We start from the raw sequence: 25282 nt of genomic DNA, 5'->3' as shown, positions 1-25282 counted from the left end.
GACAGTGGGCTTACAACTCTTCTTTTCACGGCAACTTTGATATGTGACTTCTTTTTATTTCCGCACTGTGCGATTTTGTGAATGTGAGCTTTCAAGTTTCTCCAGCACGCTATGTCACTCAATCAACTTCATTTTGTTGATTATACCACAGTTTATTTGAACAAATTGTATGTTTTTCCTTTGCCTCCACTTGGTATTCGCTGAAATTCTTATATTTTCCCCTGTGCTTTTCCCATTGTCTTTTCACAGAAGGCTGAGCTTAAGGGCGATTTATATTGATTTGCATATTCAAATAGGCGTAATTCTGGGAGGATTTGGGCGTTACAAAATGCGTGCACGGCGTTAGTTTTCACGCTGATCGGGATTTATGTAACGAAAGAACGTGGAAGTTGGAGTTCGCACAGATTCCTGCATCTGGATTTTTCTGTGCGTAAGCACATTTCGGCTTTTGTGCTTGCGCCATGTTATAGTGCGAGTTCTACGCACGGCATTATACATGAGGCCCCAGGTTCTGGTATCTAAATGGGACCTCATCGAGAGGAATGATACCACCTAGAATATTAGGGAAACACTTCCATGCACCCAAACATGGCTGTCCATGAAGGCCTAAGGTTCATACACTGCCCTGCAGGTGTCCCAATGGGACCTCATCAAGAGGAATGATGCCACCCAGAATATGAGGGGAGCTCTTGACACCAACAGGGGTCCCATGAGGGGCTTAAACTTCAAACATTGCCCTGCAGCTGCCCAAATGAGACCTTGTCGAAAGGAATGCTGCCACTCAGTAGACTAGGGGAACACTTTGTCCCTGTTGGTGGATTCTTACAGTCCTTGCCCTGTTTTGGCTTCCCAACTGGGGAAGGTGAGATGATTAGGATGTCCGTCCACCCATAGTGTCCACCCTTGATTGTGTCCTGGTTGGTTAAGAGAGTATTAAGAATCTTGTTTGGGATGCCCATTCGTCCCTACTGACCGGCCATTATCATGGCCCCCTGGGAGGATTGGGGAATAAGTTCCATCTCAGCTGGGATGCCAGTCCATCCATGACAATGCGGATTGCGGACAGATTTGAGAAGTCTTCATACAGAGTACATATTTTCTGCTTCTCATTGCAGTCGAATATGTTTAAAAAATTTACAAATGCCTAAGAGAGAGCACAAAGGAACACATGAGAGATGAAACACATTTTTTATTGAGCCAGGTGACACTATTTAATTTTTTTTTTGTTGGAGATCTGTCATTTAATACAAAAGACGTTTTGTTCTTCCATAGTCAGCAGCCCTTGTCATGTACATGTGAAATTAATTATGGAGAAATACTAAAACACTTTAGTATAAATTGGTCTTCTACCAGATGTTCCATATGTTAGAATAAATTTACCCCTTCTTAAATATGGCATGTCAAAATTACTGTACTCAGCGATTGTTGTTCCTGTTATTCTCCTAAAAGTATAATTCTCTTCTCTTTGATGGCCATATGGTGCACAAAAAGAAATCTGTCATTCAAATAAAAAGGCAGAAAGTGAACGACTACGCTACTGTTTGCTCTGCAAGCCGAGTGAAAATTGACAGACGTCTGTAAGATTAATAGATACGAGTTCAGGCATTCTGAATATGAAGAAAAATACATAGAATCATTTTCAAGTGACGGAAAGTAGCTCAATTTAATACATTATTTTAGTGATTTTTAACTGGGTGGGATTTCTGTAAATTTGATTTTTTTTTCCAAGTGACACTCTGGCCAAATTTGCAGTGCAAAACGTAAGCCATCAGTGACTGATAAGGGGCGCCACCAAACTCCACATACAATCACAGTCATGGGTTCAAACCAAAGGGGTTTTACTTGAGGGATTTGACACGTTGAACAAACACAACTCAGCACAAATTCTTCTTCCTTCCTTTCTATTTTCACCTCTCATCTCCAGTTAGTGTTGCTTTCCTTCTTTCTGACGCTGACTGACGGATAGATAGATAGATAGATAGATAGATAGATAGATAGATAGATAGATAGATAGATAGATAGATAGATAGATAGATAGATAGATAGATAGATAGATAGATAGACTTTAATTTAGTGTAGCAGGCAGGATAAGATAGCTAGACTGATGAATAGGAATATACAGTGGTGTGAAAAACTATTTGCCCCCTTCCTGATTTCTTATTCTTTTGCATGTTTGTCACACAAAATGTTTCTGATCATCAAACACATTTAACCATTAGTCAAATATAACACAAGTAAACACAAAATGCAGTTTTTAAATGATGGTTTTTATTATTTAGGGAGAAAAAAAATCCAAACCTACATTGGCCTGTGTGAAAAAGTAATTGCCCCCTTGTTCAAAAATCACCTAACTGTGGTGTATCACACCTGAGTTCAATTTCCGTAGCCACCCCCAGGCCTGATTACTGCCACACCTGTTTCAATCAAGAAATCACTTCAATAGGAGCTGCCTGACACAGAGAAGTCGACCAAAAGCACCTCAAAAGCTCGACATCATGCCAAGATCCAAAGAAATTCAGGAACAAATGAGAACAGAAGTAATTGAGATCTATCAGTCTGGTAAAGGTTATAAAGCCATTTCTAAAGCTTTGGGACTCCTGCGAACCACAGTGAGAGCCATTATCCACAAATGGCAAAACATGGAACAGTGGTGAACCTTCCCAGGAGTGGCCGGCCGACCAAAATTACCCCAAGAGCGCAGAGACGACTCATCCAAGAGGTCACAAAAGACCCCAGGACAACGTCTAAAGAACTGCAGGCCTCACTTGCCTCAATTAAGGTCAGTGTTCACGACTCCACCATAAGAAAGAGACTGGGCAAAAACAGCCTGCATGGCAGATTTCCAAGATGCAAACCACTGTTAAGCAAAAAGAACATTAGGACTCGTCTCAATTTTGCTAAGAAACATCTCAATGATTGTCAAGACTTTTGGGAAAATACCTTGTGGACTGATGAGACAAAAGTTGAACTTTTTGGAAGGCAAATGTCCCGTTACATCTGGCGTAAAAGGAACACAGCATTTCAGATAAAGAACATCATACCAACAGTAAAATATGGTGGTGGTAGTGTGATGGTCTGGGGTTGTTTTGCTGCTTCAGGACCTGGAAGGCTTGCAGTGATAGATGGAACCATGAATTCTACTGTCTACCAAAAAATCCTGAAGGAGAATGTCCGGCCATCTGTTCGTCAACTCAAGCTGAAGCGATCTTGGGTGCTGCAACAGGACAATGACCCAAAACACACCAGCAAATCCACCTCTGAATGGCTGAAGAAAAACAAAATGAAGACTTTGGAGTGGCCTAGTCAAAGTCCTGACCTGAATCCAGTTGAGATGCTATGACCTGCATGACCTTAAAAAGGCAGTTCATGCTAGAAAACCCTCAAATAAAGCTGAATTACAACAATTCTGCAAAGACGAGTGAGCCAAAATTCCTCCAGAGCGCTGTAAAAGACTCATTGCAAGTTATCGCAAACGCTTGATTGCAGTTATTGCTGCTAAGGGTGGCCCAACCAGTTATTAGGTTCAGGGGGCAATTACTTTTTCACACAGGGCCATGTAGGTTTGGATTTTTTTTTTCTCCCTAAATAATAAAAACCATCATTTAAAAACTGCATTTTGTGTTTACTTGTGTTATATTTGACTAATGGTTAAATGTGTTTGATGATCAGAAACATTTTGTGTGACAAACATGCAAAAGAATAAGAAATCAGGAAGGGGGCAAATAGTTTTTCACACCACTGTAGATAAATAGATTTTAATTAAGTGTAGCAGAAAGCAGAAGATAAATAGATAGATTTTAGTTAGTGTAGTAGGCAGGATAAGATAGATAGATAGATAGATTTTAATTTAGTGTAGTAGGCAGAATAAGATAGATAGATAGATAGATAGATAGATAGATAGATAGATAGATAGATAGATAGATAGATAGATAGATAGATAGATTTTAATTTAGTGTAGTAGCTCACCAGTCCTATCCACTTATTTCATCCAAATAACATCAAGTCGAGTTTTGAAAGTCCCTAACGTTTTACTGTCCACCACACTACTTGGTCGCTTATTCCAAGTGTCTATCGTTCTTTGTGTAAAGAAAAACTTCCTAATGTTTGTGTGACATTTACCCTTCACAAGTTTCCAACTGTGTCCCCGTGTTCTTGATGAAGTCATTTTAAAATCACTGTCTCAAACCACTGCACTAGTTCCCTTCATAATTTTAAACACTTCAGTCAGGTCTCCCCTTAATCTTCTTTTGTTTAAACTGTATAAAATAGGCTATAAAATAGATAGATGGATAGATAGATGAGGCGCTATACAGACGTGTTGCTGTTGTTATAAAAGACCCCCTTTAGTGTTTCTGTGGACTGACTTCATTGGCTGGAAGTCCTCAGCATTTGTGTGTCCTGGAGAGGATATGCAGCATTGTTCATAATGGTCATCAGGTTCGTCTTCATTCTCTGCACCTCTACTACCTCTGTGTGTCCAGAATATGTCCCATAGTTGACCCTGCACGTTTTAGTCAGCTTGTTGATTCGGTGGGCCTCACTTGAAGTGATGCGACCAGACCAGCACACCACAGTATAGAATATCGCACTGGCCATCAGACGAGTTGCAGAAGACGTGAAGGACGTCACTACCCACATATAAATGAACACAGTCACCTAAGAAAGAAGAGTCTGCCCTGCCCTTTCCTCTCCAGTTCCTCTGTGTTCTGAGATCTGCCCAGCCTGTCATTGATGCCGACCCCCAAGTATTTGTAGGAGTATGCCACCTCCACATCCACTCCCTGAGCAGTGACAGGACATTGAGGTTCTTTGGTGCAGGGAAAGTCAATAAGCAGTTCCTTGGATCTGCTGATGTTAAGCTGCAGACAGGGCTGGTGCCACCATTAAGGTGAATTAGGCATTCTCCTAGGGCACAGATCATAAGTGGGGTATAAGTCCAGCTGCACGGGTTTGCTACCGAACTGTGGGTTGGTGCAGTAATAAGCTTGGCCTTGGGCACAAAATAACCTAGCACTGGCACCAAGAAAGAAAATTCTCCTCCTGACTCCTCTCCTCTGTCTCAGCTCCCTTATCCATTCCCCCCAAAAGTGTAGGCTCATCAGAGAATTTCAGCAAGTGACCTGACCTGCTCTTATATTTCTAGTCTGAGGTGTGCAGAGTAAAAGTGGGCAGGTAGGCCCGTTCTTTGTGATACTCCAGTGTTGCTCTCTCAGTCCTTGAGTTTCACAAACTGTGGCCCACCCGACAGATAGTCCATCATCCAGGACACCAGAGGCTCACTTACGTGCATGTCTCTGAGTTTTCCTTTTAACAGAGATGGCTGGATGGCACTGAAGACCCTGGAGAAATCCCAAAAAATTTGTGACACAAGTGACAAGATTATTCTTCATGGACGTATTTGCTGTTGTCCAGCACTGGTCACCATGGCCTCCCATTCTATTAGAAACCTTATTAAAGGTTAACTTTTTTTTTCTCAGCCATCACTACAAACTACATGGGGTCAGTAAGATACAAAATGTCATTTTTAAACCTGTTATTTATTTATTTTTTTTGGCACAATAGAGTAATTCTTGCTCGTGGCATAATCACATAAAGTTTAATGAAAGCCCCTTTTATGTATATTGGCATGCATGCATTTATTGAATCTCACTGGTGCGTTACTATAATTAAATTGCAATGTCAACTACCAAAATAGGTTTAGACGTACGTTCAAAAAATAAAATATATTGGCTGCGTGGTATGTCTATGCAAAGGACTGTTATTTTTAGTATGTGTTTAAAATCACGCTCATCTGAAAATTTCATCAGTCACTTTGTCTCAAAGTTTACTCTGTAATTAGGCATGAAATCATTTTTTAAATCAAGAAACAAACAAAAAAAAAAAAATCAAACAATAATTTTGGAGTTTAGCATCAGGGTGACCAACAAGTCTGGGGCAAAGTTACGTGCCTAGGAGAGGAAGGAATTCCAGAAATAATTAAATAAAAAAAAACAAACTTTGCAACAAGTGGAAAGATATATATTTAGCAATGAGGTAAAAGGTTGTCTCATGATCCACTGAGAGGGCGGACCACTGTCACCGCTCACTTTACAACACTGCAGAAGGGCAGCGGAGATGACAGAGGGGGGACAGCCATCAGTACAACAAGGGACAGCGTTAGGTCTCAGCCAGAGTTCCTCCCCTGACCGGGGGAAACAAGCTTGTTTACTTGTTTCATCGTGCAAACGTTACTTCTGTTTATTGTCTCCTTTGTTTTCCATACACTTACCACACTCCATGTGTTTTGTGGGTTGGTCCCCCAAGAGGTAGGGCCACCTGCCAATTGCCACCTGGATCTGCCCTCTGCGCTACAAATCCAAAGGGTCTTCCATAGTTCCTGGCAGTTCATTTTCAATGTGTTTGGGAGTCAGGGGCTCTTGTGCCGATTTGTTTCTGATTTTCTCTATTTTTTGACTTCATGCTCTGAATTGGATTACCTTATTGTTTAGAGCCAACGCTTTTGCATTTTGCATTTGCAAAGCAACAACACCAGGAGCACTTCATAGGTCGACTGATGTTAGTAAAATGTGGAGGTCCTGAGCTGTGTATGGCGCTGTAACATCACATAATATCATCTATCTATCTATCTATCTATCTATCTATCTATCTATCTATCTATCTATCTATCTATCTATCTATCTATTGTCGAGGATGCCAGGGGCCACAACCCGGCCGGGACGCCTGGATAGTCCCCGACGTGGACACTGTTACTCCTCGGCCATGACAGGGCAGCCACCCGGGCATATTTGGGGGCCACAAGGAGTGAGCTGGGACACTCGTGACAGGACGTGGCCACCGCCAGGGGGCGCCCAGACAGTAAGGGAATCCTGGATGGCAGCACTTCTGCCACACCAGGAGGTGCTGCCGGAGATAATTCCAAGAAGACCCGGAGTGCTTCCAGGTGCTTTCCTGAGACTTCTGCCACACCAGGAAGTGACGTCAAGGGGAGCACCTGGGGCTCATCCGGGTCATGATATAAGGGGCCGCCTCCTTCCAGACATTGAGCCAGAGTTGGGAGAAAGGAGACGAAGCTTGTGAGGAGGAGGAAGGAGGTCGAGAGAGGAAAGAAAAAAAGAAGAAATGAAAGAGTTCATGAGAGAAGAAGAAAGGAAAGAGTTGGTGAGAGAAGGCATTGTGGTGCAGTGAAGAAAATAAATAAAGGAGTGTGTTTTGTACATCCTGGTGTCGGTCTGTCTGTGTCTGGGGGTACATTTGCCACACTATCTATCTATCTATCTATCTATCTATCTATCTATCTATCTATCTATCTATCTATCTATCTATCTATCTATCTAATCCTGCCAACTACGCTATCTATCTATCTATCTATCTATCTATCTATGTAATCCTGCCAACTACGCTATCTATCTATCTATCTATCTATCTATCTATCTATCTATCTATCTATCTATCTATCTATCTATCTAATCCTGCCAACTACGCTATCTATCTATCTATCTATCTATCTATCTATCTATCTATCTATCTATCTATCTATCTATCTATCTATCTATCTATCTACTTTTTGATTTTCTTATCAATGTACGGAGTAGGAGGAGTGTAAAGGGGGAGTAGTGTTAGTCTGATATATGCCTTTTTGTTTTATCCTGAATATTGGGCTTGTTTGTCATTTGACTGTGTGTATTGTTAATATTTTTCTTTTTATGTTCACAATAAAGGTAATTTGAAAAAAAATCTATCTATCTATCTATCTATCTAATCCTGCCGACTATACTAAAATTAAATTCTATCTATCTATCTATCTATCTATCTATCTATCTATCTATCTATCTATCTATCTATCTATCTATCTATCTATTTTTGGAAGGGGTGGGGATTAACTCAGGCATCATGGTGGGCTGTGTTTCTTCTGCCAACTGTACCCCAAAGCTGCAGAACTAAAAGAAGCCGTTGTTAACGTCAGCTCCCCCTCTCATCCCAGTGTGGTATTATTTACCTTTCCAGAGCTCCCAAGTTGTCCCCCTGGGCACAAATGTGTGACAATATCATAAAAGGTAAAAATCGCAGTACTCTAACACTACCTTTATGACATTCTTACAGTTATACAATTGGCGGGGGGTTCAGTGCCCATTTCAGCTTCCCCTATAGCCTGCTCAGTCTGGGGGCATACACAGGGTCTTAAATACACCTCCAGTGTCTCTTTGTTTCTAGTATCTCACAGTTGTTTTCATTCCTCTATTTTTTTGTGTCTTTGGAATGAATGGAAGTTCTTCCTCCATTCTTGGCAACAGAGCTCTGATTGTTTGCAGTGACGTTTCTAACTGTGTGTGCTATTAGGATGAACATATTGTAATAATTGTGCCCCTTCCGAGGCAGCCTGTGACAAGTGGTTGAAACATGGACTATAAACTGCCTATTTTACCTATCAAGTCAAATTAATACACGTATACTAGCTGAAGGCTTACTGTTAATCTGTCAGGGTAGATTATAGGTTGGCATGAAGCTAATCCTACGAAGTATTTCAAATTTTGTTTTGCATTTGAGGAAAAAAAAAATTGGCAGTGGTTATGGTGGTGCTTTCTCTTTATTAAAACAAAAAGATTTTTTTTTTTCTGCCACTGTGCTTAGTTAGCTGGAGTTCAATACATTCCTGTCATTTTTTTTTTCTTTAACTTTAATTTGAAAACTGGCCCATGTCCGCTTTTGATTCTCACATAAATCTATTTTATCCAGGTAGAACATAGGGAGCATTCTTTCATGCCGTTTTGGTGAATCTATTTATAGTGGGCTAAAAGAGGAACATTCAGAATAACTGTCTGTGACTAAAAATAAAAGAGAGAGTCACTGCCACGACAATTAATCACCTGTTCTAGGTGGACGGCTCTGCAGCCCAATGTCTATTTTTACCCAATCAAAGCAATCCTGGCTGCGCTGTTCTCAAGTGTGGAGGCTCACTTGGCGTTGAGAACTTTCATTTTGTGTATTTTATTTATTTACTAGCTGTATTTAAGCCCGACATTTTCTAAGTGGAAGGGCCTCGGCTTTTATGCCTTTGGCTAATATGATGTCCTATGTGACGAGATCAATTCTTTTCTGTATTCAGCAGTTCTATTTTTTTTTTATAACCCAGGGCCAATAGCTCACTTGAATGTGCTACACTATAACTCAAAAGTTAAAGGTTCAGGTTTTTGATGGAAATCTTCATCGTCCCGACTCTGATCTCTTAAATGAAGCAGAGCGGCTCCTTATATGGAGTACTTCTGGTGCCATGGCACGGCCTGGTCACGTGACAGAGACACGAACCAGGGAGGTTCTTCCCTTTGGCAGCACTCAAGGACCTCAACAGGGCCATCCTCCTTCACGACACACACCCTGCGGGTTCCCAAGCTGGAAGCAAGACAGAAGGATACTGCCACCTCCTGCACTGGAGGATGCATTGCACCTGATTTTAGAAGATGTCCTCAGTCCATTCGTTATCTTTTCCATCCAATTTGGTAAAAGATCTGAACACCATCACCACCAGGTTGCACCTCCATTTGTACTGAACTTCCACTACGGGTAAAGCATTGCTCTCCGTCCCATCCACTGTGGTATTCAGAACTTTCAATCGTCCCTGTAGATCACAGGCCTCCTTCTTGTGAAACAGTCAGCGTCCCAGAGAATCCACGTGTTGCTACTCTTCCCGAAGTGCGTCTCGATTCTTCTCGTTCATTATGTACGGAAAACTGAAAGTAAACAATGCCTTTAATTTGATCGAGCACTCAGGGCGCATGTTCACATTGCAAATGCAAGCTCTGTTTTTGTTCCAAACTTCTGCTTGTTCGTGACTTTGCATGTCCTTTAAAGGTTGTGACCAACCTGTGATCTTGCGGCGTCCCATTAACGATCACATTGAGCAAACCACTCGCCAGATGTGCTGTCTTTATTACAGCTTAAAGCAGATACAGGAATAGATTGAATCGGGCTGAGGCAGGCAAAGAAATATAAAATTAACCCATCGTATACCAGGAGTGGTGACCTCTTTACTGTTTACTGTTTACTGCTGTTGGGTGTAAACTTGAGACACTTCAGATAGGGGTCAAGGTCATACACCAGGACTGGCAATGTGTTATTTAAACGTTTAACTTTAGGACACAATTTCACGTGGCAAATGCACATAGGCCATGTTTGTGAGGAAATAGCTTTGACTTGAGAAATACCAAAAGGATAAGTGTCTGTGTGTTTGTCCAGTTGCTGTGTCTCTGCCATTCCAACAGATGGCAAGTCACAGAGATTTCCAGCAATATAATGCATTGCATTTGTCATTCCAACAGGTGGTGCATCACCAATATGAATCCTGCCCTTATAAATCCCACACCAAACAGCATATAACAGAGACATATGCATTGCATGTTTCATTCCAACAGATGGTGCATCACGAATATGAATCCTACCTTTTTGAATTCCATACCAAACTGCATATAACAGAGACATTTTTTTTAATTGATAGCAAACATTTAACTTTAGAGCACAATTTCACGTGGCAAATGCACATATGCTATGTTTGTGAGGAAAACATTAGACTTGATCAATATCAAAAGGATAAGTGTCTGTGTGTTTGTCTGGTTGCTGAATCTCTGTCCTTTCCAACAGATGGCATATCACAGAAATCTGTAGTAATAAAATGGATTACATTTCAACAGGTGGTGCTTCACCAATATAAATCCTGCCTTTATGAATCCCACACCAAAAGGCATATAACAGAGACATATTGTATGCATTGCATGTTTTATTCCAACAGATGGTGCATCACCAACATGACTCCTTCTTTTTATGAATCCCACACCAAACTGTATATAACAGAGACATATGCATTGCATGTTTTATTCCAACAGATGGTGCATCAACAACATGAACACTGCCTTTACAAATTCCTCACCAAATGGCATAAAACATACTTTTTTTCTAAATTTATAGAAAAGATTTAACTTTACAGCACAATTTCACATGGCAAATGCACATATGCCATGTTTGTAAGGAAATAAATTCGACTTGAACAATACCAAAAGGATAAGTGTCTGTGTAATTGTATGTTTGTATGGTTGCTGTGTCTCTGTCTTTCAAACAGATGTCAAATCACAGAGATTTCTGGTAATAAAATGCATTGCAGTTGTCATTCCAACATATGGCACATCACAGAGATCTGTAATAATAAAATAAATTGCACTTGTCATTCTAACAGATGGCACATCACAAACATGAACACTGCCTTTATGAATGGCACACCAAATGGCATAAAACAGAGGCATATGCATTGCATTTGGCATTCCAAGAAACGCATCACAAACATTTGTAGCGATAAAATGCATTACTATAAATGTGATGCGCCCAGTGTTGGAAAGAAAAATGCAGTGCATTTTATTACTACATGCCTTACATAATACATTTCAATAGAATGTGGTGCACTGTAAATGTTAACGCTGAGGTCTACGGTTGATAACTTAAAATTTCGACCCGTCTTAGATCGGTAACACAGCTAGTTTAGGAATAAGACTTTGAACTGCTGTTATCATTATAATAATTCTTTAAATGTCTGTAGCACTCTTCTCACATCCACAAACTGCTTATGAGCAATACGCTAAAACTTTAGAAGAAGTGAAATAAATTTTCTTATAGAAAGTATACATTGGTTTAAGGAGGTTTTATACTCGAGACCAATTCTAGCTAATCATTTCTAATTCTACAAAGAAATATTTTTTGTTTGCTGCTGGGAATTTAGTCTTTTACACTGATGTCATATATGAAATCGGAATTAAGCTAGCACATCAGATTTTTGAGATACACTTCATTGCCATTTTGACACTTTTGAATATCAATATAATATATCAACACAATATATAGAGTTTAAACTGTGCCCACCCAAAATTGTTTGAATGTGTTTATTCTGAGGACGATACCAGAGACACTTTACAACACGTTTATGTCAATTTACCTCAATATAAAAGGGAGGTCAGTGTGCTCAAAATTGTCTGAGGCACTCGCTTTTGCGCTTGTACTGCACGTCCACCTCTCTTTGCATGAACCAACAGTAGTCACCCATCATGCTCTGGGTGAATTTTCCCCGATATCGGTTTCCCATCACCTTTGTATCTTGATGAAATCTTTCCCGATGCTCATCTCTGACATCGCTTAGATGTGGTGGAAAAAAGTCGAGACGAGAATGTAAAAAATGCGTCTTCAGTGACATTCGGGCTCCCGTAAGCTAATATACTTTCAGCAGGTTCTCCACAAGCTCCGTATAATTCTCTGCTCAGTGCTGGACAACCCGCACGAATGAGGGTGCTGATTCAGTGGGCTTCAGTTTCCTTGTGAACTCCTCGTCGGGCACCAGTTCACGGACTTCAGGGCCAACAAAAACACCTTCTTCAATTCTGGCTTCACTTTTCTCGAGACCAAACTTATTTCTTAAATGCTGAAACGCATCGCCTTTACTGTCCAGTCACCCTAGTTGTCCAAGACCTGGAACATCATAACTAAAAAATGGGATGTGCAGGAGGAAAACGGTTTTCAGATTTGGAGTCAGCAAGTGAAATTTGTTAAAGAACAGCTGAAAGAATCCCAGTAGCAAAATGCTTGTTGACCAGCGTTATAATGTCTGCTCCCGAATGTTAGTCGTAATTATTTTGTCATTATTTTCACATTACTGCAAAGCCATTATGCTCTGCCAGTTGGAACCCTCATGTTATAAGTGCTGTTGTTGGTGCAACATTTTGGACACTGAAGTGTCTGATGTCATCTATGAAGAGCTTTAAAAACCAGCATCCATGATAAAGAATAATAACAGAGCTTTTTTTGCGTTCTTCTTTTTTGGTTTCTGCTTTTCAATATTTTTAACGAGATGTTGGGGCAAGTAGTGAACCTAAATTTACCCTACATATGTGTGTGTAAATGTGAGCGTGAGTGGGCCCGTCAACAGTGAGTGGGCCCGACACCCCACCTAGGGTTGATTCCTGCCCTTTTGGCTGGAAAACTCCTTAAAGAGAAACAAGAGGGAGTACAGACGTCATTAACATGAACAGGCACCTAACACAACATTTATAGCCAAGTGAAATCTACACGCATTTCTCAGATCCATTTTGATCCGATAAATCTCTCACCTCAGAGTACTGCACCCTCCACCCATCCTTCTCCTGATACCAACATAGAAGAGACATCCCCACCCACAATTACAGCAGCCCAGGTGAGCAGAGAGCTGAGGAGACTTCGTGCCATCAAAGCAGCGGGTCCAGATGGAGTATCGCCACGACTGCTGAAGGCCTTTGCACTGGAGTTGGGGAGTCCTCTACAGCGCATCTTCAACTTGAGTCTGGAACAGGGGAGAGTCCCGAGGCTTTGGAGAACATCTTGCATCACCCCAGTCCCAAAGGTATCACGTTCTAGTGAGCTGAATGACTTCCGGCCTGTCGCTCTGGCGTCACATGTGACGAAGACCATGGAGCGGCTGCTGCTTCACCACCTGAGGCCACAGGTCCACCACACCCTCGACCCTCTGCAGTTCGCATACCAGGAGAAGGTGGGAGCAGAGGATGGCATCATCAATATGCTACACCGATCCCTCTCGCACTTGGACAGAGGCAGTGGTGCTGTAAGAACTATGTTCCTGGACTTCTCTAGCACCTTCAGCACCATCCAAACTCTGCTCCTTAGGGACAAGCTGACAGAGATGGGAGCAGATTCATACCTGGTGGCAAGGATCATGGACTATCTTACAGACAGACCTCAATATGTGCATCTCGGGAACTGCAGGTCTGACATTGTGGTCAGCAGCACAGGATCGCCGCAGGGGACTGTGCTTTCACCGGTCCTGTTCAGCCAACATACATCGGACATCCAATACAACTCGGAGTCCTGCCACGTGCAAAAGTTCACTGACGACACTGCTATGGTGGACTGCATCAGGAGTGGGCAGGAGAAGGAGTATAGGAACCTAATCAAGGACTTTGTTAAATGGTGAGACTCAAACCACTTACACCTGAACACCAGCAAAACCAAAGAGCTGGTGGTGGATTTTAGGAGGCCCAGGCCCCTCATGGACCAGGTGATCATCAGAGGTGACTGTGCAGAGGGTGCAGACCTATAAATACCTGGGAGTGCAGCTGGATGATAAACTGGACTGGACTGCCAATACTAATGATCTGTGCAAGAGAGGACAGAGCCGACTATACTTCCTTAGAAGGCTGGCGTCCTTCAACATCTGTAATAAGATGCTGCAGATGTTCTATCAGACGGTTGTGGCGAGTGCCCTCTTCTACACGGTGGTGTGCTGGGGAGGCAGCATTAAGAAGAAGGACAAACTGGTGAGGAAGGCCGGTTCTATTGTAGTCATGGAGCTGGACAGTTTGAGATCCGTGGCAGAGCGACGGGCGCTGAGCAGACTCCTGTCAATCATGGAGAATCCACTGAACAGGATCATCTCCAGACAGAGGAGCAGCTTCAGCGACAGACTGCTGTCACCGTCCTGCTCCACTGACAGACTGAGGAGACCCCACACTATGCGACTCTTCAATTCCACCCGGAGGGTAAACGTTAACATTATACAAAGTTATTGTCTGTTATACCTGCATTGTTATCACTCTTTAATTTAAAATTGGTCTTTATCAGTATGCTGCTGCTGGAGTATGGGAATTAACCCTTGGAATTAATAAAGTATCTATCTATCTATCTATCTATCTATCTATCTATCTATCTATCTATCTATCTATCTATCTATCTATCTATCTATCTATCTATCTATCTATCCCGTGTCTCTCACATTTTAAGACACGCTCATTTCAGAAAACGTCTTTAAAGCAAAAAAGTACACTCTATTTGTTTTGAAAACGTGGATCTCTGCATGTTCTGGGGTTTCTATAAATATATTTGCCTTTATTTTTAGTGTGTGCAGCCATCTGTGGTTTAGTCGGTTACAGATTGTTTTGCAATATCTTGGAAAGTTACTGCCTTTAAAAAAAAAATAAGTGTTTAATATAAATGTGTATATATACAGTATATGTAGGGGCAGCACAGTAGTCCAGTGGTAGTGCTGCTGCCTCCAAGAGCTCATGTCTGGTATCCTCCCTGCATGGAGTTTGCATGTTCTCCCTGTGTCTGTGTGGGTTTTCCTCCTACAGTCCAAAATCATTCAAGTTAGGACAATTGGCACAGGGTCCTAGTGTGTGTGTGTGTATGTGTGTGAGTGTCTGTTCACACTGCAGTGGACTGGTGCTCTGCCCAGGGAGATTGTTCCTGCCTTGTGCCTTACGCTTGCTGGTTTAAGCAGGTTGGAAAATGACATGACAGTGAATATATGCGGTATATATTTTCAAAATACAAAAGAGGGACCTGTGGTTGGCACCCTGCCCAGGATTGGTTCGTGCCCCTGTGTTCGGATTCAGCGGGTTGGAAAATGGATGGATGAAATGAGGGACGGGATCCACAGAGAAAGGTTGGGGGGGGTCTAACAGGGTATTCCCATTTAATTATTTGGTAAAACAAAGAAAGCAAATGAAACAATGTGCACATGGGACAGCAGAAGAAATTGCCCATTCTGTTAAGCCCGGGTCACACCAGAGCTCTACTCTATTCCAAAGCCCGGGGTCCAAATGACATCCCTTTTAAGGGGTGGCGCCTCCTTGGAGTGCCATGAGCCCTCACCAGGCATATCCTTTGAGATGCAGGTGGAAAATAAAGCACAGCTAGTGACAGCACCTCCTCTTGGTTCAAGGTGGTATTGCTTACCTCCAGAAAAGCCTTGAAGGTAAACCCCAGGTGCCAACTTATATATGTGTATATACATATATATATAAATATATATCATGCATATTGTGATGGATGGCAGGCAAGAACTAGCAGCCCTGCCAGCATGGACTCTCTTCCCATGCTTGAACAGTAAGGCCCAGGTGGCAAATAAACATAGAAAGAGGCAGTAGGCTTCCTGCCTACACGAGAACCTGGTCATTGGATGCCATCTGAAAAATTGGGCACACTGGCATCCAAGCAGGATTAGATGGAGGAACATTACATAATATACCATTATTGTATATACTGTATATATGTATACAGTATATGTATATATATATATATTTATTTATTTATAAATAGTATATATATGTATATATTTATTCATATACTGCATATAAATATATATATATTGTCACACACAAGTGTTTAGGGAGCAGCTAAAGGACACGATGAGCCGCACAAAACCGCAAGACAGGGGACTGCGACAGTGTGCTAACCACTCTCTCTTTATTTCAACAGGAAAGACGAGCCACAAAAGACCGCACCTTGAATTCATCTCCAAAGTCCTATCCAGACGCCCGGGCCGCTTCCGGGTTCTATAGTCACCTCCGGTCCCTTGCTGATGATGTCACCACCTTCCCAAGATCCTTTGCGTCATCTTTTACTCAGCATTCCTACTTCTGTTCCCACCTCCTGAAATGTCCGTGTTTTCCCATCTTGTTGTCACTTGTGTAACTCATAATCTGACTGTAACTTGTATTTAACTGTTCTCTACAGTATACGGGGACGGAATCCAACAACTCTTAAACATGTTATTTTTGTATTTTTCTTTACAACTATATATATATATATATATATATATATTGTCACGCACACACGAGTCGGAGACCGCGGAAGGATCTTGACACACCTGGGAAGACATTCGCCGGCAGGGAATGGCGGGGTACTAACTTTCTCCCTATGCTTCCTTACAGAAAAAAAGACGCTCCGCCACCATAAGACCGGGTTTTGGCCCTTCTTCTGCCATCTTTCCTGACGTCATCGATCCCATCCTCCCTCACGGTTCCTTCCCAGCATTCCTCCACTTCCGGCTCCTCCTCTTTAAAATGGCCGCCGACGCCATGCTAAGGCGTCGCGCATATGAACAATTTTGTTTATATTTTTGACCGTTTATTTTTGAATATATTGTGGATTGTCGACAATATACGGGGCCAGAAAACCCCAAACCTTTTTGCTGTCTCCTCCTCACTCTTTTACTATATATATATATATATATATATATAGTGGCAGATGGCCAGGCCCATGCCCAGCTGGGCACCCCTTCTACATATGTTCCGTGGCAGCATCCATGAGCTGCTCAGTACCTCCCCCAGGATGCTTGATGGCAGCCTCCCTGGCAAACGATGATGCCTCGGTTTCCCGCAGGGCTCCATGGGAGATGGAGTTCTCCACAGCCTTGTCGGGATCTGGGGTGGCTGCCAGGGGGTGCTGCACGGATCCCGGTGCCAGCCTGGACAACTCAACAGCCTCACCCGGAAGTGCAACCAGGAACAGGTGATCACGCACCTGGAGCACTTCCGGGTGGGCTATAAAACGGACCGGCAACCACCACTCAGGGCCAGAATCGGGAGGAAGAGGATGAGGTTGCCCAGGAGGAGCGGTGGTGCCAGAAGAAGGGTTGTGATTTGTGTTGCGCTTAGTACTTGGGACTGTGTTGTCGTTGGGGGGTTCACGGGGAAGACGTGCCCTCCAGCTGAAGAAAGAAATAAAGTCTTTGTGTTTTTACATGTGCCTCCGAGTGAGTCTGTGCCAAAATCGGACGCTATATAGCGCTGTTATCACAATATATATATATATGTCGTTGTTTTTTGATGACATAACCTTCCAGGCCAAGCCGACTATTCTAACACTCCAGAAGGCGCTTCCTCCTCAGACCGCAGCTCTCGGTGACGCCAATCTAGAATTCATCCTAAACAAATTGTTTAATTGCTTTCATCATTTCCAAGCCTTTTGATTTGAAAATAAATGCTGCTAAGACTCTGCTGTTTGATAAAGACCCACCCTTGAGGCATAAATGCAAAACCACGTAAGCTGCTATTTATTTATCTGTTTTGCAGAGATAAATAAAAGCCAAAATCTCCCTTTAAGTATCTCTTTAGGAGGACATAAAAGTGCTTCTCCATGTGTTGTAGATAAAACAGACAGTTAACATGTCGAACAGTTCCTGATTATATGCAGTGAATTCATGTCAGGAAGTGGGATGGTACATAATCTGTAATCAAACTGTCAGTATTCTTAAACCAAATAATAATCTATGAAACATAAAACATTTTTGGAACTTTCAAAGAAGCTTGTTAATAAGGTCCTAGTCCCGGAATTTCATAAAGATTAAAAGATAACCTATATGTTATTAATCAATTAGGCATAACTTTGTACGTTTACAGCGCTCAGTGCGCGCCCACCGAAGGGTCGATGTGGAAACCTTAACAGGGTCAAATTCATTAATACCTCGACATCTGCGCTCTGTGACCTTACTTGAGTCAAAGCAATCAATTTTACCACTTGCTGGTTGCCAAAGACATCCTGTGTGTGTAACATAATCTGTAAGTGTTTGTAAATGTGACTCATAAACATGTGAAGCGCCTACATGTAAAAAACCTACAGGGAACATTCGGCTGTATTTTCTAATGATAAGACACGAGGGCCGAATTCCGGTTCTCAAGGGGCAGCCAGACACATTGAGCCTCTTTAGAGTAACTCCAGACTCTTGTAATTAGATCTCTAGATCTGAATAGGCTGGCCATTATCAAGTGAGTAGTGACAACTGAGCGGAACCGCGTAGAAAAAATGCAACGGTAAATCGCGGTTGACGAAAATGTTATTTACTTAAGAAATTTGCTGATTCCGTACATTTGTGTAAGCTAGGAGCACAGATCTGGCGTCTGCCACCCACTGATTCAAATAATGCCCATCGTGTTTCTGGGGCAGGTAAGTGAAAAAGAAAAATGGAAAAAGATTGCTCCTTCTTAGCTAGTTTACTCTGCTTGTTCTTCACCCTTCCTCTTGTTTAAGTCATAAAACTTAACAAAAATCAACGGGTGTCCACTTGGTAGGATGATGTATGGGTGAGCCCACTGGAGCGGGAAAAAAACCTCAAACTATAGCCATTCACGAAAAGGGAAACAGAATCTTTATAGATAACAACATTTATTGAGCCAGTTGATCTTTAGGTATGTCAACGTTACTAGCCTAGTAAGCATGAGAGCCTGGGTGTGTGTGTGTGTGTGTGACAAACGTGTCCTCAAAGCAGCAACACCAGGAGGACTTCATAGGTCGACTGATGTTAGTAAAATATGGAGGTCCTGAGCTGTGTATGGCGCTGTAACATCACATATCATCTATCTATCTATCTATCTATCTATCTATCTATCTATCTATCTATCTATCTATCTAATCCTGCCAACTACTCTATCTATCTATCTATTGTCGAGGATGCCAGGGGCCACAACCCGGCCGGGACGCCTGGATAGTCCCCGACGTGGACACTGTTACTCCTCTGCCATGACAGGGCAGGCACCCGGGCCTATTTGGGGGCCACAAGGAGTGACCTGGGACACTCGTGACAGGACGTGGCCACCGCCAGGGAGCGCCCAGACAGTAAGGGAATCCTGGATGGCAGCACTTCTGCCACACCAGGAGGTGCTGCCGGAGATAATTCCAAGAAGACCCGGAGTGCTTCCAGGTGGTTTCCTGAGACTTCTGCCACACCAGGAAGTGATGTCAAGGGGAGCACCTGGGGCTCATCCGGGTCATGATATAAGGGGCCGCCTCCTTCCAGACATTGAGCCAGAGTTGGGAGAAAGGAGACGAAGCTTGTGAGGAGGAGGAAGGAGGTCGAGAGAGGAAAGAAAAAAAGAAGAAAGGAAAGAGTTCATGAGAGAAGAAGAAAGGAAAGAGTTGGTGAGAGAAGGCATTGTGGTGCAGTGAAGAAAATAAATAAAGGAGTGTGTTTTGTACATCCTGGTGTCGGTCTGTCTGTGTCTGGGGGTACATTTGCCACACTATCTATCTATCTATCTATCTATCTATCTATCTATCTATCTATCTATCTATCTATCTATCTATCTATCTATCTATCTATCTATCTATCTATCATATAGTGCCTTTCATATCTATCTATCTATCTATCTATCTATCTATCTATCTATCTATCTATCTATCTATCTATCTAAAAGGACATGAAAAATACATAAATATTAGAAAATAAAAAAACAAAATTGGGTGAAATTTGTGACCCCAAGAATCTGTACATGTCAGAACTCTGGGAGGGAAGAAAATAATTCAAAACCAATACAAAACATAACACGACAGCCTGTAATTTTATGTCCATCTGTAAAGCAAATTGCTTTCAAAGTTTAATTTCTGGCTAAATGTGCTTTAAACTAAAAAAAAAGTCAGTGACACATAAGTACAATTATAAAGACTGATTGACTATCATGGCTGCCATATAAAAAGTTTAATCTGAAAGTTCTCCATATATTATGAGTAAAGTTTACATTTGTTGCGCACATTTGTAAGATTATAAAGGTAAATCCTTGTAAGGAGCTCGTTAATGCAGCGGCCGTGACATTTTGTGCATTAATGTGTAATGTCTGGGAGTCTCATGAAGTAGAGCTGACTAACCGAGGTGTAATGGTCACCGTGCTGCTCGCTTCCCTCAAACTTCTGCAAAGCCTACATAATTAAATAGAGTTGAATCAGTAGTTTAAACATTCGCAGTTAACACCCTGGAAAGTCGACCAAAGCATATTTACATAATAAATACATCTGTAAGAAACTTTATGCAGTTAATTACATCAAAAAATTAAACAACTTTTAAGGTGCTTCAATGTTTATTTTAATATTCTTGCAATATTATTGAGTCCATGTTTACACTGATACTGTAAATTTAAATTTTTTAAATTTTAGAAAAGTTGCCCTGATGGATGAGGCGTACTGTGAATTCAGAGAGTGTTCAGAGCCCTTCCATGTCTGCACACTTCATGTTGTTGTAGATTTTATTTTAAATGGAGAATCTATCTATCTATCTATCTATCTATCTATCTATCTATCTATCTATCTATCTATCTATCTATCTATCTATCTATCTATCTATCTGTCTAATTATGTCTTCACACCCTGGCACCATCCCTGCTTGCCAGGTCTTAAAGAAGCTGTCAAAACAATAAATTGTGAGACATTTACGAGATCATCTCTAAATCCTTCTCTCTCTGCCATTGTCGCTCTCTGCATGCCCCGTGTCTCCTACTCCTTTTTCGGTCTCTGACTGGCACACCTCTCAACCTCCTACTTATTTCTTCCCTGGCGTCATCTGTGGGCACGAGGTGGAACAAGCTCCCTTGCACTCGGCTGGCATGTTACAATATTCAGTTTGTCTAATCTCACATAATGCTGTAAAGCCGGTGATGATATGACTCTGGCATAACGTGATAAAAATGAACGGTGCATAACTTCACTTTTAAATATTTTATAGACTTGAGCAGTTGTTGCACTGAACTGAAAATCAGTTATTGCTGCATATCAACAAATATGATAAGCTTCCTTTCTGCACACATTTGTGAACCTTCTAGTGATACGAGGCAAATTTGATGACATAAGCTCTCTTATAATGGTATGGTCGAACGATAGAAAAGTCATCAAGATGGCAGCCGGTGATTATAAATGTGTCTTGCGCTGGCTTTGTAGAAAACATTTTTTTGTGTGTGTGATGATATCAGCTTCTGAATATTGTGTGTCTGGGGAACTCTTCCTGCTAGTTATATCAGGCATGGAATGACAGACAAGACAACACCAACCAGTCGTCCCGTTTACTTTGAAATGAATCAGAAGAAAATCAACGTCAGCAGGCAGAAAAGAAAAACAGCCTATTGAGCAATGCAACAGAACAACTCTTGGCTCAAAGGAAAATAGCGGGCTCTTCATGGCAGTTCGCTCGCACGAGTGCAGGACGACTCCATCCGGGCGGCCGGGCTTCTTTCAAGCAGGAGCACCAGAAGGGATGAGGCTGATGGCTCTCAGTGGGTGCCTTATCTGAGCTGTGGGGAGAGAAAGAGAAGAGAACGTCAGCAACAGCGCCCCCTTTCACCCCAGCACGTTATCAAATACTTGGATTGAGCCCATGAGGAGGTCCTCCGATACGCATGCGTGACACGGGTTTGTCCACAATGATGCTACATATCTGAAAGGAAAGCAATTGAAAAAATAGAAAAGAAGAGTTATAAACTATAATTATAGAATAATGAACATTTGAACAATTAAAGGAAAATTTGTACAGAAGGGAAAAAAATATGAGGGTTTCAAAGAAATGTTTTGGGTCAGAGGGCTAATATCCCTGTGGGATACTGAAATTAGACGTTAATGGCGCATGTCATGGAACATTCTATTCTTGACAAGTTCCGGTCAGTTTTAGAACAAACCACAGTACAGTAAATCGTCTTGGACAATGGGCGAGCCTCTCCGGCAACGTTTTAAATTGGCTTCAGTCTTATTTATCAGGTAGAAAATTCTTTGTTAGTTGTGGTGATTGTACCTTGGAGACCCCCGATATTGTATATGGTGTACCGTGACAATCTATTCTGGGTCTGCTGCTCTTTTTGATCTCCATGCTTCAATTAGGTCAGATTATCTCAAGGCATAACTTGAGCAGGGGTGGCACGGTGGCGCAGTGGGTAGTGCTACTGCCTCGCAGTTAGGAGACCCGGGTTCGCTTCCCGGGTCCTCCCTGTGTGGAGTTTGCATGTTCTCCCCATGTGTGTCTGCGTGGGTTTCCTCCCACAGTCCAAAGACATGCAGGTTAGGTGCATTGGAAATTCTAAACAGTGTGTGCATGCCCTGCGGTGGGCTGGCACCCTACCCGGGGTTTGTTTCATGCCTGTGTTGTCTGGGATTGGCTCCTGTGACCCTGTAGTTATGATATAGCGGGTTGGATAATGGATGGATGGATAACGTGAGCAACCACAGCTATGCAGAGGGCACACAGCTTTACTTCTCGATAACACCTGATGACCCTGATGCTCTTGGCTTAAGGATCCAATGTCTTAGCAGTATTTCTGAATGGACGAGTAGCAATTTTCTCAAACTAAATAAGGAAATAACAGAAATCTTAGTGATTGGCAAATATGCAAATGACAAGGGTAGTAGAAATAAACTTGCTCCCTTAGGTTCAAAGGTCAAGGAGGAGGTAAAGAATTTAGGGGTAATCATGGACTAGTGACCTCAACTTTACGGTTTTAGAGGAATCTTGATAATCATGTGTCGCTCCTTTCAAGTAGATGTTTCTACATCAATATCATTACAGCACTTACTGTAAGTGGATGCAAGATGAAGATGGAATTGAACTTCCATTCGCTTGTGATTCTTCTAGTGCTGTGTGATAAACTGTAAATATCAAACTAACGTGTGATTCTTATTTCATTGAAGGAAACTGAGTGCTATGAATGAATAAATGAGTGCCTACCTCTTGGTCTTAACTGACATATTTTGTATTGATGTCATAACCCCTCTGGTCCAATCCCTGAGTACTACATCTGGATGTTGAAGAATCCTACTTAACCCACCAAGTCTCCTATGCCATTTTCAGCAGAACGTTTATGGCTTTAGAGAATAAACGCTCGTGTGTCGCTCCTTTCATGCAGATGTTTCACAGCCCTTAACTGGGTGTAAGCTGCAGAAGGAATTGAACTTCCATTCGTTTGTTATTCTCCTCCTGGTGTGTGATAAACTGTAAATATCAAAGCGACGTGCGATTCTTCTAACTGTGTCCTATGGATCAATGAGCTCCTACCTCTTGGTCTTAACTGACATATTTTGTATTGATGTCATAACCCCTCTGGTCTAATCTCTGACTTTATATTTTTTACCTTAAACATTACATCTTGATGTTGACGACTCCTGCTTTACCCACCAAGTCTCGTGTTCCATTTTCAGCAGAATGTCGTGGTTTTAGAGAAATCTTGACAATCATTTGTCACTCCTTTCATATAGATGTTTCTACATTCATGCATCACAGCATTTAAGTGGATGAAAGATGCAGAGTTGTGATTCTTCAAATATCAAACTAACATGTGATTCTTCTATTATTAAAGGAAACAGAGTCCTATGAATGAATGAGTTCCTGCATCTTGGTCTTAATTGACAGAGATACAGTGCATCCGGAAAGTATTCACAGCACATCATCACTTTTTCCACATTTTGTTAAATTAAAGCCTTATTCCAGAATGGATTAAATTCATTTTATTCCTCACAATTCTACAAACAACACCCCATAATGAAACCGTGAAAAACATTTACTTGAGATTTTTGCAAATTTACTAAAAATAAAAAAACTGAGAAATCCCATGTACATAAGTATTCACAACCTTTGCTCAGTACTTTGTCGATCCACCTTTGGCAGCAATTCCAGCCTCAAGTCTTTTTGAATATGATGCCACAAGCTTGGCACACCTATCCTTGGCCAGTTTCGCCCATTTCTCTTTGCAGCACCTCTCAAGCTCCATCAGGTTGGATGGGAAGTGTCGGTGCACAGCCATTTTAAGATCTCTTCATCCAGAGATGTTCAATCAGATTCAAGTCTGGGCCACTCAAGGACATTCACAGAGTTGTCCTGAAGCCACTCCTTTGATATCTTGGCTGTGTGCTTAGGGTCGTTGTCCTGCTGAAAGATGAACCGTTGCCCCAGTCTGAGGTCAAGAGCGCTCTGGAGCAGGTTTTCATCCAGGATGTCTCTGTACATTGCTGCAGTCATCTTTCCCTTTATCCTGACTAGTCTCCCAGTTCCTGATGCTGCCACCACCATGCTTCACTGTAGGGATGGTATTGGCCTGGTGATGAGTGGTGCCTGGTTTCCTCCAAACGTGACGCCTGCCATTCACACCAAAGAGTTCAATCTTTGTCTCATCAGACCAGAGAATTTTGTCTCTCATGGTCTGAGAGTCCTTCAGGTGCCTTTTGACAAACTCCAGGCGGGCTGCCATGTGCCTTTTACTAAGGAGTGGCTTCCGTCTGGCCACTCTACCATACAGGCCTGATTGGTGGATTGCTGCAGAAATGGTTGTCCTTCTGGAAGGTTCTTCTCTCTCCACAGAGGACCTCTGAAGCTCTGACAGAGTGACCATCGGGTTCTTGGTCACCTCCCTGACTAAGGCCCTTCTCCCCCGATCACTCAGTTTAGATGGCCGGCCAGCTCTAGGAAGAGTCCTGGTGGTTTCGAACTTCTTCCACTTAGAAGTGATGGAGGCCACTGTGCTCATTGGGACCTTCAAAGCAGCAGACTTTTTCTGTAACCTTCCCCAGATTTGTGCCTGGAGACAATCCTGTCTCGGAGGTCTACAGACAATTCCTTTCACTTCATGCTTGGTTTGTGCTCTGACATGAACTGTCAACTGTGGGACCTTCTATAGACAGGTGTGTGCCTTTCCAAATCATGTCACATCAACTGAATTGACCACAGGTGGACTCCAATTAA

Source organism: Polypterus senegalus, chromosome 16 (genome assembly GCF_016835505.1).
Source record: "Polypterus senegalus isolate Bchr_013 chromosome 16, ASM1683550v1, whole genome shotgun sequence".
In the NCBI taxonomy this organism is placed as follows: Eukaryota; Metazoa; Chordata; class Cladistia; order Polypteriformes; family Polypteridae; genus Polypterus; species Polypterus senegalus.
The sequence above is the reverse complement of the archived record's forward strand: the minus strand, read 5'-3'. Positions refer to the sequence as shown.